Raw genomic sequence first — 24,287 nt, 5'->3', positions numbered from 1 at the left:
CCCCAGAATCAATTCACCACATACATGTGATTCTGAAACAATTTTAACCCAATTTGAAGAGTGCCTAGGAAATGTCTTTTCTGCATCACTTGATAAAATGAGATTAAATTCCTAAAAGAGCATTTTGATTCTTAGCCATGATATTAGAGGCAGGACATCCCAAATACTTAAACAGTAAGCTTTGTCCTCTAATCATTGCCGGTGAGTGATCAATGGATGGATTAATTGAACAAGTTTAATAAATCAATGAAATCATCCTCAAGGAGATTTCAGTCTCATGTGGACACATGAAAGAACAGCTCCCTATATGAGGAACTCTGATTGTCACAGGTAATCTGCCACCAACATGACCAGATGTGATACTCCAGGGCATCTACAGTTTTTGGCTCTCATGTTTTTCAAATAAACTGCTGGAACTTTCCATGCTCTTACCAGCCAGCAATTCTGTGCCTACTTGGGCAGCCCTGTCGTGATTTTCTTACAGAGTTGAGCTCCTGCATGGGTCACAGCTCTGTCCTACTGTACTGTAGTTATATTTTAGTTCATATCCATATGTTCAGTGTCAGATATAGTTCCTTAGTTCATGGACTGGACCCCAAGAAACTTTCAGCCTCAGACTCAGGCTCTCTGAGAGATAACTCTGCCCCAGGAAAGCTTAGGATGTAGAGTGAAATACTGAATATAGCCTAGATTTTTCTACATTTTAGAAAAATAAAATGATTCTTAATGACAAATGATAGTTGTAACTAAGTGTGGTGGCACATGCCTGTAATCCCAGAGGCTGAGACTCTAGAGGCTGAGACAGGAGGATTGGGAGTTCAAGGCCAACCTCAGCAAGTTAGAGAGATTCTGTTTCAAAATAAAAAATAAAAGGGCTGGAATGTAGCTCAGTGGTAAAGTGTTTGATCTGGGTTTGATCCCCAGTACAAAAAAAATATGTGTATGTATACATATGGAGTAACACGTGATGTTTCAATTATGGGATGATTATATCTCTATGTTTATATGTGTACATTATGGGATGATAAATCACATCTCTATAACATATCCATAAGCTCACATGTATTTTTATACTGAAAATATTTAAAATCTATTCTAGCATTTTCAAAATACACAATACAATATTATTAAGTATAGGCACTTTGCTGTGTAGTAGAATTGAAAACTTATTCCTTTGTCAATTTCTATTCCCTGCCCCTCTCCTATTCCCACCAAGCTTCTTAAACAAAATTTCTATTCTCCACTTCAACAAGCTTGCTATTTTAAGGTTCCACATACAAATGAAATAATGTAGCCTTAACTATCTTATTGGAGTTTGGGCATTACTCTCTAAGTGGTGGGCAGATAGCCACTGAAGCTTCGGAGGAGGGGAGGGACAGGGAGAAATTGATGCTGCAGGTGAGAATATTGGAATGGAAAGGCAAAGGTGGCTCATCCTTTCATTTTAGAGAACTTGAATACATTTCCTCAAGCTTTGTGTTCATTTGGTTGAACTAATAATTTCATTGGCCGTCTTGGTGGTGGATTCAGGGAAATCTGAGGTGAGAGAAGAGAATTAAAACCAAGGTATGTGTTGGGTTTTCTCAGGCAGAAAGAACACTGGCAATCTCAGCTACTACAGAGCAAGTGTCATGGAACAAAGGTGTTGAAAATGCTGTACTCTCCTCCTACTGCTCCCTGGAAACCCCAGCTCTGCTCTCTTCTTTATCTCATAACACGCTTGCTCATGCATTCCACTGCCTTAAAGCTTCTGATTACTGTCTTTCCCTCTTCTTTCTCTTTTAAGTTCACCCATCTGTTCTCTAGATAAGGAATCATCAAGCTTTTTCTCTAAAAGTCCAGATAGTAAATATTTTAGGCTTTGCAGGCCATATGGTTGCTGTTGTAACTATTCAATGCTTCCATGGACATTCCACGGACAACATGTAAATGGATGGTCATGTGCTCCAATAAAGCTTTACTTGCAATGAAATTTGAATTTCATATGTCTAACATGGCATAAAATATTCTTCTTTATCAACCATTTATATATATATGTAAACATTTCCTATGGTTTGAATGTGTCCCTCAAAGTTCAACTGTTAGAAACTTTTTTTTTGCACTGAGAATTTAAGCCAGTGGCACTTTACCATTGAACTATATTCCCATCCTTTTTTATTTTTCATGTTGAAACAGGGCCTGGCTAAGTTGCTTAGTGCCTCACTAAATTGCTGAGGCTGTTCTTGAACTTGAGATCCTCCTGCCTCAGCCTCCTAAATTGCTGGGATTGCAGACACGTGCCACGAAACCAGGCAAGTATTGGAAACTGAATCCCCAATGCATTGATGTTGAGGGGGGAGACTTTCAACAGGTGATTATGTATTAGCACTTTGCTTCATGAATAGAATAGTGACATTATTGCCAGAGTAGGTTGGGGGTGAGTTTCTGATCTTTTTAAAAAATGAGTTTTCAGTTTCTTTTCCCTTTCTCACATGCACATGCAATGATTGCTCTTCTACCTTCTACCACATTATGATGCAGCAAGAAGGCTCTTGTCAGATATGGGCCCATTAACCTTGTACTTCTTAGCATCTAGAATTGTAAGAAACAAATCTCTGTTCTTTGTAAATTGCTGTGGTATTCTGTTATAGTAGCACAAAAGGGACTCAAACAGAGAATTGATTCTGAGACTGAGGTATTGCTCTAACAAATACCTGCAAATTTGTGAAAGGTTCTGTGGACTGGGTAATGGGATTTGTAGTAGCAGGTAACAAAAAGCTTGTATTGCTGTGAATGAAGCATTAAGAGCAATTCTGGTGAGGACTCAGAAGAAGACAAGAGGTACAGGGGAAACTGTAATCTTTTTAGGATTACTTAATAGGTCATGATCAGAATGTATGTAGAAATGTTAAGGCAATTCTGATGAGGCTCAGATGGAAATGAAGAACAAGGTATAGACAACTGGTGTCAAGTCCGTTCTTGTTATGTTATAAAGTAGCTAAGAATTTAGTTGAATTATGCCCATGCCTATGGGCTTTATGGAAGGCAAAATTTTTGAAGGGTAAACTAGGATAACTGGTGGGAGAGATATCTTAGCAGCATGACTTCGATACCTAAGGCGGCTGCATGGCTACTTTTACTCATCTACAGTAAGATGCAAGAGAAGATAAATAATTTAAAGACAGAATTTAAAATTACAAAGGAAGAACAGTGGCAAGATTTAGAAAATTCACAGCCTGATCAATAAAGAGCAAAAGAGTGTGTTTGAGAGAGCAAACTAGGGGTAAGGCTAAGCTACTATTGGCTAAAGAAAATACCATGGGTAGAAGGGAGTTAGGTGCTATTCATCAAGACAAGGGGAGAAAGAGCCATGAAGACATTTCAGAGATATTTAAGGCTTCCACTTGCGAAATGGATCCAAGACCTTGAGAGCAAGGTTTCTAGGGTGGCGCCTGAGGGACCTCGCATTTGTTATCCCGTGCAGCCTCATGTACCTGATCCTGATATCTGGCACAGAGCTTCTGGGTCATCCTAGCTATGTCTGAGGCAGGTCCATGTGTGACTTGGGCTGCTGCTCCAAAGGCTTCCATGTCCAGTACATCAGATATCGAGCCATTATGGCCTCTATCTATGTTTCAATGTATTGAATGTATTGAATAGCTGGTGTGTGTGGAGCAGAAACTTGGAATAGGGATGGAGTCACCACAGAGAACCCTACTAAGGCAAGTGCCCAGTGGAATTGTGGGAGATCCCAGAGCTGTAGTGCTACCAGCATGCAACTCCAGACTGGGAGAGCTGCAAGCATGAGACTCCAGTCTGCAGAGTCTCCAGGAGGCCTGCACCAATCAAAGCCACAGAGGTGGGGCTGTCCAACATCTTAGAAGCCCAACCTCTACTCCAGTGTTCCTAGAAGGGGGGGACATGGAGTCAAGGAAGATCATTCTACAGTTTTAAGATTTAATGCTATTTTCCCTGTTGGGTTTTGGATTATCTGAGACTATTTACCTCTCTTTTCTTATTATGTCTCCCTTTTAGAATGGGGATGCCTATCCCCTGCTTGTCTGTTATTGTATTTTGGAAGCAGGAATTTGTTTTGATCTCACAGGCTCCTAGCTGGAGGGGAATTTGCCTCAGGATGAATCATGCCTTGGGTTTTGCTCATATCTGATTTAGATTGAAGCTCTGGACTTTGAACTTTTGAATGAATGCTGGAATGCATGGAAACTTTTGCAGCTATTGGAATGGAATGAACATATTTTGCATGTGAGAAGGACATGGGCTTTGGGGGCCAGAGGCATCCTGCAATGGTCTGAATGTGTTCCCCAAAATTCATGTATTGGAAACTTAATTCTAACACAACAATAATTAGAAGTGAGGCCTTTAAGAGGTGACTTTGTCATGAGGGTTCTGCCTCAGAATGAATTAATGTTGTTATTGCAGTAGTGGGTTCCTGATAAAAAGATAAGTTTGGTCCCTTTTCTCTATTCCCCTCCCACCAAGTTTTCTTGCTCTGTGATGACTTCTGCCTTGTTATGATGTAATAAGAAGGCTTTTACTAGATTTGGTCTCTCAATCTTCTATTTTTCAGAACTGTTGACCAATAGATTTTCATTCTTAATTACCCAGTTTCAGTTTCTATTATAGTAGCATAAAATGTACTAATACACTGTCCTTAGCTTTCGATCCATTTAACCATAGATGATGTGGCTAAATATGTCTTGAGGGCTGGCGTTTCTACTCTTGGTCTAGAACATTCTTGAATTTTCATTTATATTTTCCATCAGAGAAGCTATGTATTAGTTTAACTAGTGGTCAAACTTAAAGTTTTGGATTCTGAATTTTGATCACTTGGCTCTAAATTCTGGATCTAGAACTTAATAGCTTCATAGACGGAAGCAAGTGCTCAAATTTTTTGGCTTTATTTTTTTCTTCCATAAAATGAAGATAACTGTAATATCTAATTCCATGGGTTCGTATCAGAACCAGGCAAAGGACAATGGGGCTCAGCCGGGTGCAGTGGTGCATGCCTGCACAATCCCAGTGACTTGAGAGGCCAAGGCAGGAGGATGAAAAATTCAAGGCCAGCCTCAGCAACTTTGTGAGGGCTTAAGCAACTTAATGAGACCGTGTCTCAAAATAAAAAATTTAAAAGAGGACTGGGGATGTGGTACAGTTGTTGAGTGTCCCTGGGTTCAATATCCTGTACCCCCCCCCCCCCAAGAAAAAGCTAGTTTTAGTACTTGGTACAGTGTAACACTCAGTAAGGGTTAATTGTGACGATGATGATGGTGATATAATCCTCAGACCTTACATGCCTATAGAAGCCGAACCCGTGCAATGGGGACCTAGAAGAACCTTAGGTTTTAGTACCTAATACTTATATGTAGAATAAATCTACATGTATCATATGAACTATCATATCAATGGTGGGTTAGAGAGGAGAGACCCAGGCAACAAAGCATAGTGACCTTTATCTGAGGAATGGAAGTTATCACTCTCTCAGAAGGTATCTATAGGAAGGGCAAGCTCTAAGGTAGCATGTTCAGGGCTGTAATCATGATTTATATTCAATGATAATCTAATGTAACAAAGAAGAAGGAAGAAATACTTTAGAAGACAGAGCCTTGGGAGATATAGAAGGGCTGGAGTTATTGACACTGAGATAAAGAAATTGCTTTAGAAAGACCAATAAGAGAGTGAAGCAGAAAGGCTTTTTATTTTAAAATTGTTTTCATTGTAAAGCAAAACAGGGACACATAAAACACGGAAATCAGATGCATGGCTCAAAAAATTAGAAGACAAATACCTCTATAGTGAAGAACTAGAAATTGGCAGCTACACCAGAAGCCCCTGCCATGTATCCTGTCCAATCACAAACCCCTCTCCTGCCACAACTATTAGCCTGACTTTCATAATAATAGCATCCTTGAGCTTTTCTTTTTATAATTTCGCCATCTAACCTTGTATTCCTAGAAACCATAGTTGAGTTCTGCCTATTAACAAAGCAGATGTAATTTAAGCCTCTTTTCATTGATAGTTTTCTCTTTCATTTTGTTGTCTTACATTAGGCTGAAAACTTGGGTTGTTTAACCTGTAGAATTTCCCATAGTCTGCATCTTGCTGATTGATGTTCTGGGTACAGTTCAACACGTTCCTCTTGTCTTTCCTGCAAATTGGCAGCTAAAACTAGAGGCTGGATCAGACCCAGGTTCAATCCCTTTGGCAAGAGTAGAGGTGATCTTTATATACTCTAGTGTTCCTTGTGGGTTTAGTCATCATTTTCACAATGATTTTTGGCAAGACTACACAAGACATACAATATACAATGTCTGGTATTCTTACTTCTTGTAATCCTAGTATTCATTGATACTTAAAGCCCATATATACTCATTCATTGGGGATGCAAAAATGGTGAGACTCTAATCATTTCCTTCTCATTTTGTTAGTTGGAACATATATATAGAAAATTTCCATCATCTGCTATTTTCCTTTATTTACTAGTTTCCAAGATAATGAATTGGTTCCTCATCTTTAAAAATATCATTATGAACTCATGGATTGAAACAAATTTTATGGTTTAAATCCATTGCAATGATTATCAGTATTGAAATTCAATTTGTCCAGTCTTTGGCCGATGGGGACCTGAATCTTTTTGACATAACTCTCATAGTGTCTTTGCTATCTCCTATTATAAAATGTTTTATACTCATCTTATACATTTTTTTTTTTTGCCCCAGGACTGAAATCAGTTAGTTCTCCAAGAAGCCCTACTTTCTTTCAGTGAGAAAAGATATGCAAGGTACAAATTGTGTACAGAGAGAGGCTCAAGTACTAGGCTGATCATTATTTTTAGTCCTTTTTCAATGGGCTGAGCTAAGACATATATTTAAATATTAAATACTTTGAATTTAAGTTTATATTTTTATTTAAATCTGAGATTACAGAGCTTCTACTGAAGCTCGTTCTTCTTTATTACATCAGAATCTACCTAGAATTCTTCTTGTTTTACTTTTTTCCATATTTTATATTGGTGCATTATGATTTCACATATTGGTGGGGTTCATTGTTACATATTTGTGCATGTACACAACATCACAATATAATCTGACCAATATCATGCCCCAGTATTTTCCCTTTCCCTTCCTTCCTCCCTCCTCTAGAATTCTGATTCTAAAGGATGGAGAAAATGATATAATTAGATAATCCCATAATTACTCATTGTTTTTGAAATCACACACAAAACAGTCTAAAAATGGCAATGCAAATGTCATCTACAATATGATTACTGAAAACATTACAATATGATCACTTTAATTTTTTTGCATATATTTTCCCTTCATTTTTAATAGTCGTGTTTATCTACACTGTCAGAGCATTTAGCCATTAAGTACTATTTGTCCTCTCTGGTGTTTTTTCCCTTTCTGCCTTTTAATACTAATTTAGACTTGCTCTCAAGGTTTGATATACATTTAGTGTTCATCACCAGTCTTTAAGTTAATGTCTGTCTAGGAATTTTGTTGTTTGAATCTCCTTCTGCCCAGTACATTCTCCAGGAGGGGTTCATGGGAACAGTATTCCCTGAGTTCTTGCATGCTGGTAGCAGTTTACCCCCTTTATGCTTGAAAATCAATTTGCTGTGTATCAAATCCTTGGCTAAGACTTTCTTGAGTATCTTAAATGTATTACTCTATCTCCTTCATTCTTGTTGCAAAGTCTAATGATTTTCTTTTCCTTATAGGTAATGAAATGGTTTTTCCCTTGCAAGATGCCCAAAGGCTTTTTATTTTTAAAATTGAGAGGCCAGTAATTTTATAAAACCATGTTTAAAATTGGCCATTCTGGCTTTTTAGAAATGAAGTTGGTCCCTTTTTTTTTTTTCCCCTCCTTGTGCTGGGGATTGAACTCCCAAGTGCTTTAGCTCTAAGATACATCCCCAGCCCTTTTAATTTTATCCCCCTGCCTCAGCCTCCTGAGTTGCTGGGACTACAGTGATGCACCCCATTCACAGTATATTCTTTCAATATGAAATTTTAAATTACTTTAATGAAGTTTTCTTCAGTTATTGTTTTTAGAATTTATTTTGTTTTCTTGTTTTTATTTCCTTCTTCAGAAACTCTTATTAGCCATATTTAAAATTTTCTTTTCAATATTGATCACTTTCTTTTGAATCCTTTTAAATCTCTATTTCCTTTTGATATTGAAAATTCTTTTCTAAACCTTCTCTTTCTTGTAAGATATGACCTATTGTGTTGATAAGCCTTGGTGTTTCTCTGGGCTTAGTCTTCATTTCAAGTGTTTTTTACTTTAATTTCTAATTCTTTCCTAAAGTCCGTCACCTCATTTCTGAACTTTTCTAATTCTGATTCATGTTGTTCTTTCATGTATTGTATCATTTTTTTAATGTTTTAGCTTGTTTTGAAATAGCAGTTGAGTGTTTTGATCTTCTTGCAGGGCACATCTTCCTAGAGTGCTCTCATTGTCTGTCTGGGTGTTATTCTGCTATGGGTTCTCTTCTTTTCTTGTCATAACATTGTATGGGATTTGACCTCCATACTTCTCTGTTGTTCGTTTCTATGTGAAATTAGTTTTCTTCAACTTTAGGAATGAGGCTGGATTCAGGGTAGCCTTTTCAGTTTCCCAGAGCGCCCTCTTCTGTTGCTTTTCTGTAGTGTTCCTAAATATGGTGGCTTGTTTTCTACACTTCACGGCTCTCGGGCCCCTCTTACCATTGGTTTGAACATTCCTTTGACTTGAATTCTACTGTCCCTATCCTGTATGTTGTTCAGTTTTCAGTTGTTTTTGTTCTATGTGGGGCCCAGAGCTATATGACTTCTTTAGGTCCTGGGCATCTACCATTAAAAATGTTATAGATTAGCTAATTAACCAAGGGTGGTGCTATAGGCCTGTTATTCCAGCTACCTGGGAGGCTGAGCAGGGATTTGCCAGTCTGGATAACTTGGTGACACCCTGTTGCAAATTAAAAAATAAAAAGGATTGGGGATGTAGCATAGTGGTAGAGCCCATGTCCTGGGTTTAATCTATAGTACTGCAAAAAAAAAAAAAAAAAAAAAGAAAAGAAAAGAAAAAAGTTACAAAGTATAAGTTGCAACTACACTGATATGAAGAGAAATATGTTATTATGTATGAAGACATTTCTTTAAATTACCAGTGTATATTTTTCCTTTTTGATTTTAAAAGAACTCAAACCGTTCCATGAGTCCCTAAAACTATGGGGACACTATGCATTCTGCCTACTGTACCCAATGGATAACTCAGTTCTGGAAGCACCTTGTCATGGAAGAGTGCCCCAGTGGTCATTTTTGAGTATTCCTAGTAGCTAGACTGTTCCTGCCCATTCTCAGCCTTGTACTCACTTTGGTTCTGGGTTGTACAAAACAGTTTCAGCTGCTCTTCTCAAGCTGGTCCATTATTTTTTTTTTCAGTAAATAAAAGTCGGCATTTTGGTTGTGTGGAGGTCTCATGTTCTTTGATTCCTTAGATGCCATTCTGTCCCTTCACTCTGAATCCTTCTATACAGGTGTCCCACCAGGCCTTTCCTTTGGCTGCTGGTGGTTTGTCCCTCCTACTCATATCTTGGTGTGCGTGCATGGGGACATGGTATCATGTTGTACATGTTGTTTGGATGTTTATGGTTTTGCTATCTTTGTGTCTACCTTTGTGCCTGGTTTAAAGAGACTGAAAATCTTCACTGCTGCTGCTATCTTTTCTAAGAGACTTTAGTAAGCTTCTATTCTCAATAATTCTAGGGTACCTTTCCATTTGTCCCGTAAGTCCAAACTGCTCTCTAACTTGCCTTGTTTCTAAAATTCTAACACTATGGGATTTGGAGGTAGTTAGTATACTTTAAGATAGAAGGATCTTTGTAATGGCTAAGGGGGAATAATCAATTTTTCATATATTCAGATGATTTATTTTCCCCACAGAGCTTGACTTTCCTGTTCCATAGATGAGTAACATTAAAAGATGAGAGTGAAGTATAGAGGAGAGATGATTTCGGAGTTGAGATGGTGGCAGAGATCTCACTTCTGGGCACACAGCAGATTATAAATGGGGATCTGGAGGTAGACACACTTTGATACTTTGAGTTTTGCCTATCTTCAGCCAAACCTCAGAGGGTCCTACCTACTTGAAAAGGTTTTATGTGGATGACAAGTTTCCACTGTAACCATGAGTTGTAGTGAATTACAGTAACAAATATTTTGTACTGACTGAGGATTGCATTTTCACCCCTGAGAGTTGCAGTGGGTTTGCCTCAAAGATCAAGCAGGAAGAAAAAGCCTCACGATGTGCAAATGCCCATTCACTCTTGATACTTTTGTGCTTCCTCAAAAATTCAGTCATCTATTTAACTCTACAGACTGCCAGGCCAATGATTGATGCACAGCTGTAAACCCACTATGACCTGCCATTTAAAGAACCAAATAGAGTATCAGCAAGCTATTTTAGGGCAAATGTGTCCTAGTTATGCGCTTATTATCTGTCAGCTTCAAGCCCACCATTATCTATTTCACCTGGTGTTCTCAGTTAGGGCTGAGAGTCTGTGAACTACATTTCCCAATCTCCTGTGCAGTTCACTTCCTGTAAAGTTCTGCAAACGGTGGACAATGGGAAGGTACGTAGGGCGTATGAATGCTGTGTTTCCAGATCATGTTAGCACTAGTATTAGAAGAGAAGCCAAAGCTCCACTTCCAGGCCTCTAGATTATCCAACCCTCAGCCTGCTCTGCTGCACCTCTCAGATCCACATGAGTGTCAACTTGTTCTTCTCTGGTCAAACCAACACTGCACTTGTTTACCTGAGAGGTTTGAGCACCAGGGATACTGGGCTCCTCCTCTGAGCTTCTAAGTGTTGAACATATTCCATTTTTCTTTAGTTTTCCACAATTAGGGATGCCATGTACTTCCTACAGTTACCACTGCCTGGGTCACTTCAGTCCTAGGGGTTGTATTTGCTTCCTGTGTTACTGATTTTAGGTCACCTCAGTATCTTCTTTGTTTTTTCTTTTCATACTTCCAAATAGTACCTGATAATAAATTTCTTCAGCTTAAAATTATAACAATTTTCTGCAAATTATTTGAACTTCTTTTGTAAGCTGTACTTGTTTTTCAGTTGCTTTTCTCAAAATGTCTGCCATGTTTCACAGTGAAGATGTGTTGGCATATTGAGTATGGGGGCTCCTTTTCTTTTATTAAGTGGGAATTGTGTTTTTCACTTTTCACCATTCTGAAACTTGGTCAACTGATATATGTTTATGGAGAGCATTTGCACCTATGTATTTAAACGCTCAGTTTGTTATTATAAGAGGAAACAATAATTTTATAAGAATATTGATATATATAAACAATACATTAGGAAAATCAGATTTAGGATAACAATGCTATTTTAGAAGTGGGACAAAGGGATAAGAAGATAAAACCTAATCAGAAAGATTAAATGAATGGTTATTGGTTCTCTAAAGTAGACAGAAAAGAAGTTAATACTAGAATTATGAATGATCTTATGAAAGATAATAAAGAGCTATTTAACATACCCATATTGGGAAGGCTCAGGAGTACATTTTGGGGGATGAATGTAGAATAGAGAATGGATAACAATGGCTTCCTTATAATGGAAGTTGTTAATAATCTGCACTGTTGAGAAATAATGGGGAAAACCATTCTCTGAATGCAAGGACACATACATGCATACTATTATATTTAGATCCATAACTACGTAGATATTCAGATATATTTGCACATACACTGAGAAAAGCATATATGGTTCTCTTTCCCTGGGGCAAGTTACTAGAATCCTGCAGGCAGCATGGTATGACTGTTAACCTTTGTTGGCTTTCTCAGGTCTTAGGACTGTACTTCCAAGAATTTATGATCTCCTTAGCTTTATTCACTCTTAGCTCCTGTTTTGTTGGTGAAAAGCATACCCAGGGATCTTTATTCAGTTGACAGGGCTGCTAATTGATTTTAAAAAGTGCATTTTGTCCCTGGTCACTAATTGACTGATGGAACAGCTGCTGGTCTGACAAAAACCAGGCTGAAAGGCAGTTCCCACTATGGGGTGGTCTGTTCCCAAACATGATTGCTTTTACTTATCAATTGAAAAAGCACACCCTAACATATTCCCCAAGATTAGGGTTGTGTTTCACTTCAAGTATTTCTTCTCTGTCTTTAAAGTAATGTCACCCTGAGCAATCATTCGTTAAAGGTGAATTAACTATAGCAAATTATATAAAGAACTTAAAGTCTGTTATCATTCAGCACTTCTCAAAAGTTCAAAAACATGGGCCTGGATATCAAATAAATAATTCTTCAGATACTGAAAATTCAAAAGTCTAATGAGATTTTAGTTGATTAATAATGAAATAATTGTTTTTGTTGCAGCCTAGGAATCAGATGAACTGAGACAATGTTATTGTTATCTATCTATCTATCTATCTGTCTATCTATCTTTGTTTTATTAATTTTTTTTAATGTGGTGCTGAGGATTGACCCCAGTGCCTCACACGAGCTAGGTAAGCACTCTACCACTGAGCCACACCTGCAGCCCTCAATGTTATCTTTATGAGTATAATAGTATATTAAAGGTATTAAATTCTACTACAAAGTTATAAAATATGTATTTTACCCTAAGATACCTTAGCTAATACCATATAGTAGTGATTTCCATTTGGAAGTATTAGCTAAAATATCTTAATAATCAGCATGACTTGAATAAATAAAAACAATAGTAATTTATGAAAATCAAACCTCATAGATATGTAATGTCAAACTGAAGGATACAATTGTAAAATTAAACAAACTTTACATCTATCTTGGACATGATAGTTATATATAATATACATATTACATATATGTATATATTTAGTGACAAATACACACAAATTTAGTAGCTATTAGGGTACAAAAGAGAAAAACATTGTATTTACCGTGTGAGTGAGAGAGAGAGAGAGTCTAATAATTTTTTTTAAAAATCAGTAAATCTGGGCTGGGGTAGTGGCTCAGTGATAAGAGTATTCGACTAGCATGTGCAAGGCCCTGGGTTCAATCCTTAATAAATAAATAAATAAATAAATAAATAAAATAAATTTATCATGTTCAACTGCAACTAAAAAATATTTTTTAAAAATGTCCATAAATCCTCACTAGGCATGGCCTCTTGCAAATTATTGTGGCTAGCAGGGAGTTCAAATCAATATCAGGGTCCTTCTTGTTTTGTAGCTGACTTTCAGTTTCTTTTGACTTCCTGTGGTTGTAGCTGTAGAGATTTAGGATGGTTATACCCAGACTAATCAACAAAGTCTAACTTCCTCTGACCTCTATCTTTCCTTTCTCCCTAGGTAAGCTCTGACTGGACTGGACACCAGGAAATGGATATTTTGGCATGACTCTTAACTCCACAGTTATGTGATAGGAATCTTTAGAAAGCTCTTTAAAGTTTGTGTGCCTAAGATTTTCTGTTGGTAAAATGGTAATATTATTCCATTCAGACTGATATAACAAACTACCATAGACTGGGTGGCTTATACACAACCAAAGCTTATTTCTCATAGTTCTGGAGCCCAGAAAGTTCAAGATGGAGGCACAGGCAGACTCAGTGTTGCTCCGTGGTTCATGGAGGGCTGTCTGTTCCCTGTGTCCTTACGTAGTGAACATTGTGATGGAGTTCCCTGGGGTCTCTATCATCAGGGTGCAAATCATATATATGAATATTCTACCTCAGGACCTAATCTCCCCCCCCCAAAGGCCCCACCTCCTAATATACAACTGGAGATTGTGATTTCAACATACACATTTTGAAGGGATTTAAACTTTCAGTCCCCTGCACCGGTTCTCTGTCTTTTCATAAAAATTAAGGGCTTGGGATATAGCTCAGTGGTAGAATCCTTTCCTATTAAGAGCAATACCCTAGGTTTGATTCTTTGTACCACAAAAGAAGAAAAAAAAAAGGTGGCTTTAATTATTTTTAAGGTTGTGAAAACTGTTGTTCCAATGCATTCATACAGATAAATCCAATATATTACTGTATCAAATAACCCGAAGTAGACTTTATCTGTTACAGAGACTAAACCAGAGGGCCCTGAATACCATCTATGGCCCTTTATCTGCCTTCCTGCCTTTTGGTACCTTTGGTGTATTTGAAGACAGCCATGGGTGACAAAGGATATTCACAAGATCAAATGTACTACATGGTGCCTTCCAACCATAAGATACAGTTTTCACCTAAATGTCCTTATGATCTAGAAAGTCCTATGATTATTTACATAAGAAAAGTCATTTGTAAATAAAAGATTTAAAGTATTCTGTATCACACCATAGAGAAAAATTCACTATGTGTTTTGTCTGGATTCACTGGAATAAAATTATTTTTAGAAATATATGTACTTATATACTTGTATGTATTTATACACACACACATCTTTAGGTATGTGTCTATAACTACACATTGATAGGAAGGTGATAATAAGAAGTACCTTGGATTAGATGAAGGGAAGGGAGGGGGAATGGAAATAAGACAGTAGAATGAATGTTACATTACTATCCTGTGTGCACATATGATTATAGACCAATGTAACTATACTATATAACTATATAACTATAGACCAATGTAATTCTACATCACCTACAACCAGAAGAATGAGAAGTTATACTCCATATATGCACAATATGTCAAAATACATTCTACTATCATGTATAACTAATAAGAACAACATCAAAAGCACAACAAAAGATCATATGAAACAGTTCGGAATCTAACAAATGTGGTTCAATCGAGTTCCATGCAATGAGCATTTATGGAGTACCTACAGTGCAGAGTCCACTGTGCAAAACTGTCTTTCAGTATAGGGCTTTGAAGGGTTATGGAGATGAATGAGAGACTCTGTCCTCAATTTATTTTTGAAGCACACTCTGTCAGAAATTTTAACTTTTCCATGCATTTTAAGTATAAGAAATATAAGACACCTAGGGAAAAGTTAGCTTAATAAATCAATAAACAAATGTCATGGAGTAGTTCAAATGTCTCGTGGCCATGTATGGTCAATGTGTACCAAGGGTCAAGTAAAACTGTCCCTGAATGGAGAGCTATTTTGTCCTTCTTGTTTATTAATGTCGATCCATCTATACTAATGGATTTAGCATGAAAGGAAGTAAGGTGGGGGTCGGGAAGTTAGAGTCACTAAATCTCAGACTTCCATCCTTCATTAATATTGATGCTGTCTTCAACCAGTGCAAGTTGGCACAATACAGTCTGAAAGCTCAATACAAGAAAAATAGTTCTTATGCTTCCTTATTATGTATTCATTGACATCAAGCACAAAATGGTCTCATCTTACATCATGTGCCTTCATTTTTAGCCAATGAAGAGGAATCTCCCTTCTGTATGAATTGGTCAAAGTAGTGATTATGTGTTTCCAAAATAGCATTTTTTTTTTACTTTTAAACAATTTTTTTCTATTGACTTATATTAATCCTAAGTGAAAACAGACAGCAGTTGAAGGAATTAATTTATTCTGTAAATCAGTATAAAATGAATATTTCTTTTAATTAGTAACTTTTCAGTTGAATTCTTTGAATCCAATCATGGGAATTATATTCTTGTAGCCATGAGCACCAGCCTGTGACATCTGGTCAACTCAGAAGGTTTGTGACTATACCTATATCTGCTTAGCAATTTTGTTCTGAATATCTTTTTGAAACACAAGTCAAGAAAAATAAAACAAGAGAAACAAACAAAAATGAACACTATTTCTTCTTTGGACCAAACACATTTTGGTAAAACTCAACATATCCAATTACAATGCTAGGGAATGTCAGAGTAATCTTCGAGATCAAGAATTAAGGACCAGAGAGTTATATGACTTATTAAAGAGTACTCAATAAGTGTTATGGTTTGGATGTGAGGTGTCCCCCAAAAACTCACATGTGAGACAATGCAAGAAGGTTCAGAGAAGAGATGATTGGGTTGTGAGAGCCTTACCCCAATCCCTCAATGGGATGAACTGAGGGGTAACTGGAGGAGATAAGGAATCAAGGGCGTGGTTTGGGGGTATATATTTGTATCTGGTGAGTGGAGCCTCTCTCTCTCTCTCTCTCTCTCTCTGCTTTCTGATCATCATGTGAATTGCTTCCCTCCACCACACATTCTGCCTTGATGTTCAGCCTCACCTTGATCCTGGAAGAATGGAGGCTGCCGTCCATGGACTGAGACCCCTGAAACCATGAGCCTCCAAATAAACTTTCCTTCCCCCTGAAATTGTTCTGATCAGGTCTTTTACTCGTAGCAACAATAAAGCTGACTAAAACAATGAGCAATTGGCAAGGTTGTTCCTTTGAAGGGCTTCTGCCTTGATGTAGCATTTGGTTTGTTTGTTTGTTTTTGGTGCTGGGGATTGAACCCAGGGCCTTGTGCATGCAAGGCAAACACTCTACCAACTGAGCTATATTCCCAGCCCGATGTAGTATTCTTTATATTTAAAAATGTCTTCTATATTCCTCAGAGCCATAATCTATGATTTAGACACCCATTTCATCTCTTTGCACTCAAGTGCTCAAATCAAAACAAAGCAAAAGATTAAACAGGTTTTTGCAGCCATACCCTAAATTCTACTGCGGTTTACCATGCACCTTGCCTTCATTTACCCTTCAATCTTCCTTACTTGAAAGCAAACTCAGAGTTGATCCCAGAAATGAAGAAAAACACTCAAATACCTTCTTGTCTGTTATGGTTTAGATATGTCTCCCAAAAGCTCACATAAGGGACAATGCAAGAAAGTTGAGAGGTGAAAAGACTGGATTATGAGAAGAACCTTGACCTAATCAGTGCATTAATCCTATGATAGTGATTAACTGGCTGGTAATTATAGGCAGGTAGGGTGTGGCTGAGGAAGTAGGTCACTGGGGGAGTGCCTTTGGGTTTATATTTTGTCTCTGGTGACAAAGCCCTGTCTAGGCTTCCTGTTGTCCTGTTCTGAGCTGCCTTCCTTCTCCACACCTTTCCACCATTGATGTTCTGCCTCACCTCCGGCCCAGAGCTATGGAGTCAGTCATTTAGGGACAGAGACCTCTGAAACTATGAGTCCCCAGTAAACTTTTCCTCCTCTAAAATTGTTCCTATCAGGGCTTTTGGTCACAGCAGCAGAAACACTAACTAAGACGTTATATATGTACTAATTTTAAAAACCCATAAAATGAATTTGAAAGAAAACAAATGAACATATTTTAGTTTCTTTCCACCTCTCTTCCTCAACCAGAGCTTGCTTTCCTGTTTTCTCATGCAACATTAAAGGACCTATCATATGGCAGATATGCAGACTCAGAAAAGACACTGGAGGTAGCAAATTTTCTCCCCCCCCCCCCTTTATTTTCTTTTAAAATGAAGAGATTGTTAGAATTTGCAAATGTGAGTTTTTCGGTAATGGTGTCTTTACTATATTCCTGTGCTGGGTAAGGGTGTGGAGGGTGGAGTGTTATTCTGTGCAGTGTGTGAAAAGACGCTGTGTCTGTGTCTGTATCATGGCCGACTATATGTGACTCTAGGTGGGCTTCTTTGGGAGGCTGACTGTATGTGATTCTAGGAAGGCACCAGGCTCAGACCAGTAGCTGGGAAACAAAAGACATGACATCCAGTTATCAATTCTTGCTCAAATCCCATCGAGATATTTTTTATCTAGATATTTTTACATCCAGATATTTTTCAAAAAGCAAACACAGCCTCCAAGCATTTTAAGTTTTAGTGCCAATTTTATTAGAAGAAGGATCAACTATTTATGTTCTGCTTTTTGATGTAAAAATGTACAGGATATTATTTAGATTACAGAGTTCAATGTACAGTAATTCTTCAAAGTTAAAAAGGAAAGTTTGCTAAATATGAGAGCTTTGAAAGGCTTGGCAGATGATTTTTCCAAGATTCATATTTCTCCTTACTTTTAGGGGACAAAAGAAAGCAAAGCATAACAAGAGAAATGGTTTTTAATACTGAGTAGAAAAATGCAATATATATGTACAAAATAGATGCTTCATTTGAATTAGTATTTACATATTTTGTAAGCTCAAATAATATATGTTTTTCATTATTTTAGTAAAATTAAAGAATGGGCATTCAGCTATCTTTAAATTTTCATATTGCTCACGCTAGTTTAGGCATGCCAAGTCACTTTGGTTTAATAAATTCCTACGCAAGTATTGCACAGATACTAAAAGACATTGTAATATTTTTCTTTTAAATGTGAATTGAAGAAAAAATATTAGTAGATCGTTGCATTTTTATGTTAGCCATTATTAGAATTTACTAATGAGAAATCTGACGTGCTATTTCCTATTGCTTTAATATGTTATATATTCTAAAGCGTTTTCCTACATTATGGGTGTTATTGCATAATGTTAAAAAAATTATTTGTAACTTCTGATGATTTATGGTTCTGCCATTGGTGACTAGGTGTGGGAGAACTTTGGCTTTTGTGGACTTGTGCAGGGAAAGGATGTGTGAAAAGTTCTGGAAGCCCAATTAGAGAAAGGCACTGAGAAAAAAATTTTTAAAAATCTGTCCTGCTGAGAGGCAGGCATTTTTTCTGGATGACAAATGTCTGGAGTTCTCAGTTTTACAAAAAAAGAGCGCTCACCCCTGGCCTCTTATCCTTTTGTCGTGTAGGTAACCTAAGCTGTGGAAAACGAGACCATCTGGAAAGAATGTTGCGGTTTCACAGAGCCAACATTATTCTCCAACTCCCCTTCCTCTTCCTCTTTCTTTATGGATGGCAAACAGTATTCAGATGACAGATTTTGGAAAATTTGTCTTAGGAGATAAATCCTCAAGCAGTGACAGAGTATTGGTATTTTGGGTCTTCCTGTGTGTTTTGTCATATGGTTAAGAAGGTTGCTAGACGTTTTTTGTGAACTGCTGAGCTTCCAGAAGTCTTTTATCTTCTACTCAGTTTTAATTGAGGAATTTATGGGATTTTGCCACCTTGTGAGGTAAGTTAGGCATAAATGCCTTGTGATTTATATGTGAAAGATTTTTTTTATTGTGTATTGACATAAATCTCATTAGTACACTACACTTCTCAGATATCATGGTCAACTGAAGAAATTCTCCATGAGTTTTCCTTGAAAATAAGTGCCTTCTTCATGCTATTAGTGATATTAGATATATATTTTGTCATGATATCAATGCATTAGAATTTTCACCTGAAATAGCATCCCCTTGGTTATGTCAAGATTTCATACGGGGAGATCAGGACAACTTGCAGCTTATTTTATCTTAAAAGAGGTACAATGTTTTAGCAAGCTAATGGGACTGGAAAAACCCATGTGGAGGAATAAGTCTCTGAGTGAAAGCTACTGATTTTAAAAGGCATCTGCTTGGCAAGTACCAATGAACACTATCTCTAAAAATCTAATCTGAAGGCAAAACAGACTTGTTAGTGTGATTATTAAAACAATTGCCACCTTCTGGTGTAAAGTGATGTCAACAGTGAACAATCAAGTAATGCCCTTTGCTGTGGTACAGTCAAGCACTCAAAGCCACCGTGAAATAGGATTGGACGGGACCTTTCATTTCATATGAGAATTAATTCTCTAAATGCAGCGGGGAGAAGGCAGCTTATTTTTTCCCCCCAGCAAGCAGATAGAGACAAGTCTGCGGGAGGTCCTATTTTTTCTTACTCATTCCTTAGTGTGTGCATATATATGTTACCAAGTATCATGGCAAATAATTTATTCTTTCAGTAGAGTTCTATCAGAAAAGGAAAAAAAAAATGGCAGAATTTCCCCCAAATTTGTATGGCCTGAATAAAAATTTCACTTTTATATTTAAATTATTTTCCAATGATTGAATTAAAAGTTGCATTTTTTTTCCTATTGCAGCAAAAGCTTTCCAGCTGCTTTGGTGTCCTCTGTAAGAGAGCAATCACATCTCTAACCTAGGCTTATCGGGGGTCTCCTCAGGAGGAGCCCAGACATGTGGAATCTGTGGCAAACTCAGTTATGGAGACCCGTGCTTTTCAGCAAAGTTAAGTTAGCAGCCATACGAAAAGAGAAATGTCATATATTGAATACAATTGAGCATAATTGAATGTAGTTAATAAATACCTTGCGCCACATATTGAAAAAGTATTTTGAAAGTAACATTTGAAAATTTATTACCTTCCCTGAACTTACTGACCTTAAATGAGTTTAAAGTAGGAAAATATATTAATTATGTGATTTATATGTAGATTTCTGTCTTTTGAGTCTCACAAAATTATCCTTTGTGTAAAAAGATGTCAGTAATGCCTTTAATTTTTAAAATTCTGCACATTTACCACTTCTTGAACTTATACAATTGATAAAGCAAATATGAGACTGGAAAAAAAATCAAAGATTAGGTGATCAATAACACATTTCTTCTGCATCAGGTTATTTTTTTTCCATGTACAAAATTCCTGTTTGATTTTTCCATTATTCAAAATGCCAGAATGATAGATATAAGAGAGTAACCAACTAACCAGGGAAATCTCTGCCTAATAATATTCAATATGAAGATTCAGAATGATGCTTCATGATGAATTAAACTTCCCCTGTTCTGCCTCATTAGGGTTCTCCCAATTTGACCCAATCCAAACCTATTACTTAATATATATCTAACGGTAAAATTGCATAAATGTTCACTAGTACAATAGAAGCTAAATGAGCAGTTTCAGATAATTTAATTAAGTTGTAGGTCTTCTAATATAATTCTATAAGTACGTGAACTTTTAACTTGTGTTAACTCAATTTCCTTATGCTTTCATTTACCATTTGTTGGGGACATTACAGTGATTAGCCAAAGTCCTTCCAGCTCCTAATGTTCTCCATAAATTTTGATTTAAATTGACTGTCACTTTCTCACTATAATAAAGTAGATATTTGACATCTCAAAAAAGAGAACTCGTCTAGTATATTACATTGTCAAGGGGTGGAACTTTTTTCCTCTATTGCACAAATCCACATAAAATACCCCTTAATAAAGGCCATTAAGAGTAGTTAGGATGAAATGGGTCGAGTACTACATATTCATCTATATGTCTACACTTTAGTGTTTCTTGAAAAAATAGACTTCTATGTACCTCAGTATTCAAAACAGGGTATCATGTTCCTGTCTCGTTTTGTGTTTGGTGGCTAGCTGGATGTCTAGCTGTCTGGTTTGTCATTATTCAGGAACCCTGTGAAGTAAGATAGGAGAGTAGCAGCTATAATATTTAGTTGAGATCTAAGACAAGCACTGATCAAGTGAGTTAAACCCAAAGACATCGACTTTGAAGCTCAGATAGCTAAAGGGGCAGAGTATATAATTGCGCCTGACATTTTCAGTTATTATTTTTAACTAAATCCCTCCCCCCATGAAGCTGTGTTCTAATAATTATACACTTATCACCAATTTTCTTTAGTTCCAATAAAATGACTCGGTGAACAAAATTTTGTTATTGTCAACTTAATTGAAGTTACCTTAATTGAAGTTACCCACAGGTCTGAAAACAGAGGCCTCAGTTTAGTGTCCAGAGTGATCTAAAATATTAAGGAACGGTAGCATATTTTTTCCAGATTCTGTGGCAGAATCCCTGCATTGGATGGATCAAGAATCGGAGGGCAGCCAGAGCTACTTAAAAGCACCAGGAAACCTGCAAGACAATTACATGCCAGGGGCAGGAAATATCAGTCCCTCCTGGTTAACAGTTTTCCCATAAAACCACTGGTTTCACAGTGTACTTGGCATTGGCCTTCACTCGGGACAGCCTTCTTCTTTTTTTTTTTTTTTAAATTTATTTTCAGTTGTAGATGGACACAATACCTTTGTTTTATTTATTTATTTTTACGTTGTGCTGAGTTTCAAACCCAGTGCCTTAAGTGTGATAGGCGAGTACTCTACCACGAGTTACAACCCCAGCCCAGGGAAAGCCTTCTTCTTCCTTTTTTTTTTTTTTTTTTAAACACACACACACACACATATAAATTTTGTTATTGTCAAATACCTTAATTGAAGTTACCCAGAGGCCTGAAAATGGAGGCCTATTGCATATATATCTGTAGGTAGGCCAAATATATTTATATATTTATTTATTTTTATTTGGTGCTAAGGATCAAACACAGTGCCTCACACATGCAAGGCAAGTGCTTTAACACTGAGCTACAACCTCAGCCTAGGAACAGCCTTCTTTAAAGCACTTTTTGCCCACAAAATATACAACTCCACTCCACAAATTTCTTAGCACCCATTAAAAAAATGAATATTACCTTAAGTAATATTAAGGTTAATTGAGGTTTATTGGGTGCCTACAGTATGCTAAGGAACTTATAAGTGTTTTTAAAACCCTATTCATACAAATCTAGAATTAGAGACCATTATGATTCCTAGTTTATAAATGGAGCAGTTATTTTTTTTTTTAAAGAGAGAAAGAATTTTTTTATTAATTATTTTTCAGTTTTCGGTGGACACAACATCTCTGTTTGTATGTGGTGCTGAGGATGGAACCCAGCGCCCCTCGCATGCTAGGCGAGCATGTTACCGCTTGAGCCACATCCCCAGCCCAGGAGCAGTTAATTTTTAATGAAATAAAGTAAATTATGAGAGGTGGCAAATAAGGCAGCCCAATTTTGGACTCAATGGTCTTAGCCATTATGCTAGGTTGGCTTGGTATAGCACTGCTATACTGCATTATAGTGAGGCTAACATGCTCATTTATAAATATTTAACACACACACACACATACACACACTTTTTTTTGGGGGGGTGGGGTCTTGAACCTAGGGCCTTGCACATACTAGGCAAGTATTCTGCCACTGAGCTATGTTTGTGGCCCTAATATGTTTTCTTATAACACAAGTAGTACATAGGAGAAAAATTAGACCATATGGATAATTGAAAAGAAAAAAATTAGTACTATTTTAGCGTTTTAGAAATTTACTAGTTTTAGGATTTTAAAGTCCTTTTTCTTTTTTTTTTTTAAATTAATTATGCTGTACATGTTCTTTTATTGTCTAGAATTTGGTTTAATGATTTATTATGAGCATCTTCTGATATCTTGAAAATTTATTTCTGTAACATCATTTTTAATGGCTGTGGAATTGACTGTTTTGATTTGGAAAGAAGTCATTTTACATCACTATATCTCATACATTGCTGGTGGGACTGCAAGTGCAGCCAATCTGGAAAGCAGTATGGAGATTCCTTGGAAAACTGGGAATGGAACCACCATTTAACCCAGCTATTCCACTCCTCGGTTTATACCCACAGGACTTAAAAACAGAATACTACAGGGACAAGCCATATCAATGTTTATAGCAGCACAATCCACAATAGCTAAATTATGGAACCAACCTATATGTCCTTCAGTAGATGAATGGATAGGGAAACTTCGGTATATATACACAATGGAACATTACTCCGATTTAAGAGAATAAAATCATGGCATTTGCAGGTAAATGGATGAAGTTGGAGGATATAATGCTAAGTAAAGCAAGTCAATCCCAGAAAACCAAAGGCTTTGATATGAGGATGCAAATGCGTAATGGCAATTGGGGGGGGGCATGGGAAGAATGGAGGAACTTTAGATAGGGCAAAGGAGGTGGCAAGGGGGTAGGAATGATGGTGGAATGAGTTAGACATCATTACCCTAAGTACATGTATAAGACATGAATGGTGTGAAAATACTTTGTGTACAATCAGTGTCTTGAAAAATTGTGCTCTATATATATAATATGAAATGAATTGCATTCTACCAACATGTATAACAAATCAGAATAAAAAAAAAAAAAAGAAGTCACTTTACATCACCATGTCTCAACCTGAGTTTCTCACCTGGTCTCAGGTAGAACTATTGCCACATTCTTATTTCTAGAGTGTTTAAAAAATGTGGGTTATAAGGAAATGAGAATATTGCAAGAACAAATGTGAAGTATGCATACAAATGAGGTTTACTATTCAAGCTATTTTTTTTCTGCATGGTTAAGATAAGTGGACAATTTACCTGTAACAATTTTGAAATGGGCACTCCTAGATAAAGGAGTACAGTAATCATCTAACAATGAAGTACGGTGAGGCCTTGGGAGGGGGCCAAGGAGACTTGACCTTTAGTCAGACAGCCCTGGTCACTCAAGTCTCTTTTGCTTTCCTGGCTGACTGTGCCTGAGGGTAAAGGGTGTAAGTGACATCTTTACCAGGGCTTCCCCGGTCAAATGCAATCAGATTGACTGAAAGCTCTGATTTTATTTAGAGAGTGAAATAAAATCCTTCTACCTAGACAACATACGCTGGCTAAAGAAATGACTGATGAAGAGTCA

At 37.0% G+C, this 24,287-nt stretch overlaps 1 protein-coding gene and 1 non-coding gene across 12 annotated transcripts in view; both read right to left on the bottom strand.

Annotated features, from left to right (window-relative positions):
• The window catches only part of Tenm3 (teneurin transmembrane protein 3), a 2,430,710-nt gene that overhangs the window by 632,447 nt on the left and 1,773,976 nt on the right, over positions 1-24,287 (bottom strand). The gene's annotated exons all lie outside the window — the stretch shown is intronic.
• On the bottom strand, positions 16,373-16,442 carry Trnaa-ugc (transfer RNA alanine (anticodon UGC)). The gene has a single exon. It is a non-coding gene; the product is annotated as a tRNA-Ala (tRNA).

The sequence above is a fragment of the Ictidomys tridecemlineatus genome, chromosome 14, assembly GCF_052094955.1.
Source record: "Ictidomys tridecemlineatus isolate mIctTri1 chromosome 14, mIctTri1.hap1, whole genome shotgun sequence".
Taxonomy (NCBI): domain Eukaryota; kingdom Metazoa; phylum Chordata; class Mammalia; order Rodentia; family Sciuridae; genus Ictidomys; species Ictidomys tridecemlineatus.
This window is presented reverse-complemented; position numbering and strand designations above follow the sequence as displayed.